The sequence below is a fragment of the Cucurbita pepo genome, chromosome 16 (genome assembly GCF_057944985.1).
Source record: "Cucurbita pepo subsp. pepo isolate OVF chromosome 16, ASM5794498v1, whole genome shotgun sequence".
Taxonomy (NCBI): Eukaryota; Viridiplantae; Streptophyta; class Magnoliopsida; order Cucurbitales; family Cucurbitaceae; genus Cucurbita; species Cucurbita pepo.
Window position 1 is genome coordinate 4,973,979 of NC_141813.1, and position 8,925 is coordinate 4,982,903.

General features: G+C 34.5%; 1 non-coding gene across 1 annotated transcript; it reads right to left on the bottom strand.

Moving 5' to 3' along the window:
* Positions 1 to 404: 404 nt before the first annotated feature.
* TRNAN-AUU (transfer RNA asparagine (anticodon AUU)) lies at positions 405 to 478 on the bottom strand. The gene has a single exon. It is a non-coding gene; the product is annotated as a tRNA-Asn (tRNA).
* Between the last annotated feature and the right edge of the window lie 8,447 nt (positions 479 to 8,925).

An 8,925-nucleotide genomic window follows, 5' to 3' on the forward strand; every position in this document is an offset into this window, starting at 1 on the left:
ATGTGCTGCTCACACTTCAAACAATTCATATAAACCAAATAGTAGTGAAGCCACTTACATGAGTAGCTTAACCGGAATTGCTAAATTATACTTCGAGTGCTAAGTACATAATGGGGTTAGTGCTAAGTACATAATGGGGTTTCCTATTATTTTCTCGTATGCTTTTCATGCTAAGTACATCATGGGGTTTCCTATTATTTTCTCGTATGCTTTTCATGCTAAGTACATCATGGGGTTTCCTATTATTTTCTCGTATGCTTTTCATGCTAAGTACATCATGGGGTTTCCTATTATTTTCTCGTATGTTTTTCCTTGGCGACATTGTTCATAAATTATAGTGTCGGCTTCAGTTCATTTAGAGTAGGTAAAAATTTCCACAATCGTAAGGAATGACTCATTCCCATCACTAGAAGGAGGGTTTGAACCTCTGACCTTATGGTTAATAGCCACACGCTCTAACCAACTAAGCTATTCCAGCTAATTATTTATAATAGCTCAAGCCCACCACACCCTTATAAGAAATGTTTCATCCCCTCTCCAACCAATGTTGGATCTCATAATCTACTCTCCGTGGGGGCCCAGCATCATCGCTGGCACACCACTTGGTGACTAACTCAGATAGCTTTTGTAATAGCCCAAACCCACCGCTAGCAAATATTGTCCGCTTTTGCCCATTACATATCGTCATCACCTCACAATTCTAAAACAAGTCTACTAGGGAGAGGTTTCCACACTCTTCTAAGGAATGCTTCGTTCCCATTTCCAGCCGCTAAAAAATATTGTCCATTTTTGCCCGTAACAAATCGTCGTCAGAATCACAGTTTTTAAACACGTAGGTAAGGTTGAGTTTCCATCCAACCCTTTGATGCCAAATTGGAGTTAATAAAGTGTAACGCCCCTAATTTTCTTTAACCTAATTAGTGACGTCACCCATTGATACATAATTCATTACGCGTAACCTCATTGGAAACAAAACAAACTCTTTCGTAAACATTCATAAATCCAAAAAAACCCATCTCCAAAAATAAACCTTCAATAACTGAATTTAAAAATAAATCTAAATAAAGCAATACTCAATACTATAACTTAAAAAAGTACAAGGAAGTTAAACTTCTAAAAATATCCCATCTCCAACTTCCATGGTGTCCTCAGCTCCACCGTCAATCATACATTGGCGCCTTGCCTTTACCTAAAAAAATGTTGGTAGCACGTGGCTTGAGTATTTTATGAAATACTCAGTAAGTCACCCCACTGTTGGGTCAGGAATGCAAACACATGCAACATATGAGCGGGACAAAATTTTTCATAAACTTTTTATAGCCTTGGGCACTTTTCTATTCCGAGTAGGGTTGGATGTGTGGTACTCCTTCACACATGGCCCATGTACGCATACATGGACCCACCAGGCGAGCTCATATACGTACCCCCTGGGCCTGGCTTAGTTGGGCACAACGTGTTGCACTTCGCCAGACACCACATAACAGAGAAGGGCCCGCATGATATCATGGCTAACATAAATATCGTAATTCATTCTTTCGTATCATAAAGGGGAAGAATCCCGATGCACGTGACATACATATATGCATGAGGTCCCTTAACATATCTAACATGGCATTACATAAGAATTGTTAACATATTTACGTTTCTTACATCACATGGCATCTCACATGACCTACATTACATGGCATACTACATAACATGAAAGTACACTCCAGTTGCATAAACATCTCATGACATGACTTGATAATTCTACGTGTATCTATGACATCGATCAACATATTCATTGCATATAATACTAACATCTCATTCATAACTTCACATAACATAAACAGTCAACAGTCAACATAATTCATACATCACATAACATACACAATCTATAGTCAACACAATCTATACATCACATAATCATATCACATAAATATGGTGCATGCAGGGGCCACAGGGCACGCACCATCATACAACACGTAGTAAGCTAACTCGAACAGTAAGGTCACTTACCTCGATGGTCTTGGTTGAAGTCACTCACAACGAGCTAATCCTAGCGGTTAAATACGTCATATGATAACCACATAAAAACTTAGGAACCTTTCATAACATACCCTAGCTAAACCTCATGCTATTATCAAAGTAAACCCCCGACCTAATCTGCTTTGGAAGGGCCAAAAACCTTGGAATCGATATATTATAGTCATACCTTGCCGCTAAGCCTAGTTGTTGAGCCGGCCAACTAAGCCGCCAAGTCGAGCTGCGGGAATTGACGGAACCGGGCCGATTTCGTACACGTGCGAGCCGACCCGCACTGTGTACGCGTGCGAAGCTGCCAGAGCTGCTGGGTGTGCGTCTGCGGCTCAACCCTATTCCAAAAACCTTGCCTTCCTTACCCGATTCTTCCTCCGAAGAGCAACCCCAAGGTTCCGGAGGAATGTTTGGAGAGAAAACAGTTTTCAAGGGAGGTAAAAAGTTGGGCATAGGAATATAAAAATAATCTTAAGACAATTGCATTCTAGGGTTTTAGGATAAGGAAACTCAGAGATATTGGAATGTTTCTATTAGGTAATAAAAGTCCGGCACGAATCCTTCCGGGGAGATTACATTTAATTATTTATTTTATATTTAGGTAATGACTTCCTTGTTGAAAATTGCACCTTTTATAATAAATGCCTAACGTAATATCTTGTCATATATGGAAATAAAAATAACAATCAACCAAATAAGGCAAAAATGAAAAATCTGAAACGTTACATAAAGAGTACTCCAAAACTGCTTATAATAAATGCATAACCCATTATTGTTGTTACAATTTATTTTACTGAATTTAACACCATATTTTTGAATTAAGTCTCATTTTCAGGAGAAGAGGACGATATAAATCTTTATTCGAAAACAAATCGCAACACAATGGAAGAAAAGAAGATCATGCAAATTCTCAAGTCTTTTGTTGTTTGTGTTTTCGTTTTGGCCTTCGCCTACAAACTCAAACAATATAATTGTTGTAAGTCTATTTGCTTTTTTTTACGTAGCTTATTTTTATTGTATCAAGAATACGAGTAAAAATCCATAGGATAGAGAGTAGAAATAAATTAGGTAAAAAATTAAGTAGAATTTCAAAATTGTGAAACTAAAAATGGAAAAATTCAATAAAATTTTTTGTTTTCGTTTGAAAGGTATTGGTTGAGGAGTCGCGTTGGGTCAATTTTATAATTTTGTCTTTTTCAGGGGAGCGAAATGTAAATGAAAACGGAGAGTTTTTTAAGTGGGGTCCATGGGATGGGGGGATTTTGTGTAAAAAGAGAGAGTCAGGGGGCATGAATGTTAAGTGTTGGAAGTATAGGAATACATGATGTGGAGAATTAGAGATTTTGTGGTGTCTTTGTTTTTTTATTTTTATTTTTTTTAAAATTTATTTAGGGGGTTAGGGATAGGGATCTTAGGGTGTACCGAATCAGTAAACCGAATCATGATGTGGAGAATTAGAGATTTTGTGGTCCAACCAGTAAACCGAATCCCTCTCAGGCCAATGAGAGGGTGGGGCCCCTTGTTCAAGACCTGGAGTCAGTGCTTAAGGGAACTACTCTTCTATCCCTAAAAGTGGGTAGGAGTGAATTCCGTCTTGCACCCCACGTCCCCAGCCATTCACCCAGTCTTACCCTTGAAATGGGAGGCCTGTTGAGTCGGCGAACTAGAGCCACTCTCACCCATGCAAATCTAAGGATAATTCCGAATAAACAGGAATTCATGGTTAGCTCAGGATTAAAACCGAGTTACCTAGGTTATCGAATGAAAAGAAAATCAGTCTCAACAGTAAACGACTTTATAAAATGAGAGTGGTTTTCTTCATGGTCCGATCTTATGCAATACTCATTGCATAGGACGCCCCCACTCACATGTATCCACATGCACAATTTAGTGATCACATTGTTTATATCATATACAAAAGTGGGCCGCATCCATAGTGTCCTCAGAATAAGGTACTCAGCCTTATCCTTATACTATAGATCATTTTGACCATAAACTTGAACTTGATCCACTCTTATGTCTCTACATATAGTTCAAGTAATCATACTATAGCCAGAGTGTTCTTAGTTTATTGGATTTAGATTAATGATCGTAAAGTTCACTTTATTCAATAACAATTTTTACTGAATAAACATCAATAATAACTTTATTGAAAATAGAATATATCTTTGTTTACAAACTATGAGTTTTAGGACATAAAACCCAACACTCATAACATAAACATAACACATATTTATGGTACAATTATAATCCACATGACATGCACCCTCATAGATCAAACAATATCCTAACTCAAACAATAAGGTCACTTACTTGGTTGGTCTTGGCCAAAGTCATAAACAATTTGGTAGACACCTCGAAACAACAATCCAACGTCTAACTCTTACCTATAGCAATTAATATAACATGCTTAGGACTTACTAATAACTTAACTTAGCTAAACATTATGATCAATTCCAATATAACTAACGAGATGCATGTCCTTTAACTAACGAGATGTATAGGCTATGACCTTCCAATGTTGTATCCACATACACTCGAACCCTTTCTTGGAGGCATCACTACAAACAATATAACCTCCTAAATCTTTAGAACTGTAAATACTGGCATCGACACTAACCTGTGCTTCAAACCTTGGAAGCTCGCTTCAAATGTCTCAGCCCACACAAATGGAACAACCATCCTAGTCTGGTGCATGAGTGGTGAAACTATATTGGCAAAATCTCGCACGAAACGTAGATACTACCCTGTTAGACCCAAGAACCTATGTACCTCAATATTTGTAGATGGACGGACCCACTTAATAGTTAAGACATACCTGTAGTAACCTTATTTTTTAATGGAAAAGTAGGGTAGTCACATATTGTTATTTCTAATGTTGTCACTACTTTCTTTGTTTAAATTTATTTCCTTACAAGCACATTTGAATTCAATTAAATTACTTTTTAAATTCATTAGGGGAGAACTTAAATCAAAACTTCCTTTTTAGTAAAAGACTTGTATGAAAGTTTTGTTCACTTAGAAGTCGGTTGCGTATTTATAACTTACTCAATGACTGGCTACACATAGTAAGACTATAGGTAAATGACATTTATTCTTAATGGTCGTATATAACAAACATCTAATGTATAGTAATGAATGTAAATCATTATATACGGTAGATTGTTATACATATAGTAAATAGAACCATATCTACCATTTTAAAGATGTATTTTGTGAATTTTTTTTGTATTCATACTCGAAGTCATCAATATAAATATCTAACACATATTCTTTTTTGATTTTCTCTCTCCTATTATTTGTTTTAATATAAATGTGAGATATTGTGCAATCCTAAAAAAAATATGCCAAAAAAGAACGTGCTGGTAAGGTTGAGTTTCCATCCAACCCTTCGACCCAAATTGGAGTTAATAAAGAGTACTCCAAAACGACTTATAATTGACAATCTATATTTTATTTACATGTCCTTAGAATGCGAGTTGTTTTTTCTTTTCTCACTATTAACTTTGTATTTATTAGGATTGTATAAACAAGTTGAGAATGAAAACACTAAGTAACTATTTAGATCTAAATAGTCATTGATATATTAATACGTAGCACATGGGTTTCATTATTGTCTTCTTTTTATAAAAATAGACATAAATAATTTGATTTTTTTTTACTTCGGTAATGTTACCTAGAATAAACTTTTAAAAATATGGATGAGAAAAACTTATTAAATAAGTATCTTTTTTTAACGTTAAATTTGTTTCAAAATAACCTTTTTGTGAAGAAGAATGGTTGAATAATTGTACTTAGATAATAATAACTTATAATGAAAATGTTTAAAGGAAGGGTTGAAACTGATTAATGGTTAATGTTTTCTTGGTTGGAGGTGTTCCACACAAACTTTTAAACTTGTTGAAACAAAAGTATAATAAATTAACTAATGATCTAATAAATTAATTAATTAATGATCTAATAAATTAATTAATTTTATTGCCTTGAAATTAATGATCTAACAAAAGTATAATAAATTAATTAATTAATGATCTAATAAATTAATTAATTAATGATCTAACAAAAGTAGAATCACAATCTTTACGTCTTAACATAAACTTTTAAACTTGTTGAAACAAAAATAGAATCACATATGGAAATGAGTGAAGAAGAATGGTTGAATAATTGTACAAATTATCTAATAAATTAATTAATTTTATTGCTTAAACCCTATTTAACTAAAAACAAAGACATAAACCATTTTCAAAATTTAGAGATCTATAAGAAAACAATAAGATACTATTGTTCTTTTTAAAGTTCATACATTTATGACACATAAATCTTTACAAATTTGTAGTCCCATGATATAGTGGTTAGGACATTGGACTCTAAATCCATAACCCGAGTTCAAATCTCAATCAAGTTAGAACTTGTTTAGAGATCTATTATCCCATGGTCTTTGCCTTGAGCATTTCTCCCCTTGATTTCTTTATGGAACTTAAAGATGGTGATGGTCTTAATTTTGAACTTATTCAAGAAAGCAGAATTTTGTTTCCTTAGGCAACCTTATCTAAGACGTATTAACTCTCGATTTCTTCATTAAAAGCGCTCAACTTAATCTTCTAAAGCTAAAGAAAGTGTCAATTTTAAAGAAAATGGATTGTAAGTAAGACTTCGATCCTTACTCCCAAATTTTAAACGAAAAATATTTTTCTTCAATTGGACTTGCTCTGAGTCTTGTTAACCTTCGTGGTCTTCTACGGAAATATTCCTTGGAAGTTCGAAAATCGAACATGATAGGTTTCTTGAAAAATTTGCATGTAGCCTCTTATTTAATTTTCGAGCTTCAACCATCTTCCTTTAAAGACGGACCAAACTGAGAAGTGTTTAAGGCACCTTCACCACTTTATTTCATCACCAAACTTGTGGGTAGTCTCATTCGGAAGGTGCAAAAGCAAGTTTGAAGGAAAATGGTTGACTATGGCTCTCAAATTTGGAAGAAATCCTGCGAGTAAGGAACCCAAAATCTCAGATGCTATAACAACTCACAGTTGAAGGCTCGACTTAGCTTGATTCTTGCTCCAAACGTAACCTCCTACTTCAGGCTTTAAAGAGAGAGCTTAAATCGACGTTAAAAACTTCTAGAATGTCGTGAATTTGAGATTGAATTTTATAAATTTTATGCAAACATATTCTCTCTAATTAGTGGGCAAGTGATCTCCATTTTAAATTTGGTCGTTGGATTCGATGAGTTGTGTCTCTTCTATAACATACTTAGAAGGCCATTTCAATATGTCATGATTCAAAGATTTTATACAAAGTTACAAGGCCATTGGAATATTGTCTAGATTTAAACAAGATTTGGGGTGGTAAATGACCAACATACCCCTATAAGAATTCTAAAATGTTTTTAAGATTCCAAAAAACCTCAATTGTTAAATAAACTTTTTAAGAGACCCATTTATGACCGTAAGGATAAGTATTTAAGATCATATGAGGAAATTAGAACGTGTTTGAGGTATGAACTTAAGAAAAATGACGAAACAACCCTTAAAAACCTTTTATAAGAATCAAGGTTTGTTATGAATATCAAATGACAAGTTGTGTATATGAAACTATTCTAAACTATCTCAAGTTTTACTACATATAAGAACATTTATGATGCTTTTGCAATATCCGTCTTAGATGAGAGTTTTATTAAGTCACTCCTTAGTGTTACAAAGAAATTTGAGGAAATAACACTCTTTTTGCTCATACAACCTCAAAGCTTCCTCTTACTATTTGTGGATAAACATCTTTGGATTAAGGTTGAATGTTATATCTAATTTATTCCAACATTAATACCAATACGAGATCTGAGCCTTGAATCTACTTGAATTTTTTTAGATTATGGCCAGGAAAACTTGGTAGAGTTAAGGTAGACCGAGCCATAGACACATGAGCTACTAAGTTAGGACTTCACACTCCTTAACATTTGTTTTAAAGAGCAATAGCTCAAGTCATTAAGAGGAAAGAATGGGCCCACACGACGATATATTTTACATTAAGAGCTGATCCAGATAGTTATTAAAAAGAAAAAAAAAAACATACATACATGTAGAAACAAGGGTTCCCTCAAGCATATGAATGAAGAAGGCAAGGTTAAAAGGTTTTCTCGGACTTCGACATAGTTGTGTGAGTTAGAGTGATGTTGTTGGGCTCACTAATTTCCCATAGCTTAAGTAATTTTTATGAATCAGGTATTGAACAAGGTTTCTAGACTTGTTTTATAATAGTGTTCATATCAAGTAGAGGAGGCTAACCAGAGACAAAAAAGATAACAAGATGAGCCCTTAAGCCAACTTGATACCTCTATATAAAGAGGGCGGATTGTGAGATCCACAACAGTTGGAGAGGGGAACATTCTTTATGAGGGCGTGAAAATTTCTCTATGCGTTTTAAAAGTGTAAGGTAATCCCGAAAATTTAAAGAAGACAATATCTGCTAGCAATGAGCTTGGGCTATTACAATGTGCAAAGCCACGAGCATGTGTCATCATACAACACACAATTATAACCAAATGATGGTAAGTCCACTTACTTGGTTAGCCTAAGCCGAAACTACTACGACCATTTGACGTTAGCTTAATGCTGGCCTCTAAATTTTAATTTTGCCTAAGAAGTCCAACAATCATAAATTAAAATTCTACTATGGAAATTAACTCACCCATAAAATAATTTAAACTTACTTATAAGTATATAAACTAACTAAACCTAACTGTTCATCAATAATATAAACTCGATTCTAAAAATTTAACTCGCCAAAAGGTACTCATACTAATTTAAGCTTCTGAAAAATTGAAAGAAGAAAGGGTCCGAGCGTATCAAACCCAAGCCGGATCAGCCAAAATATTGACCTAGAGCCGTCAAAAAATGTATTCTTCGACTGACT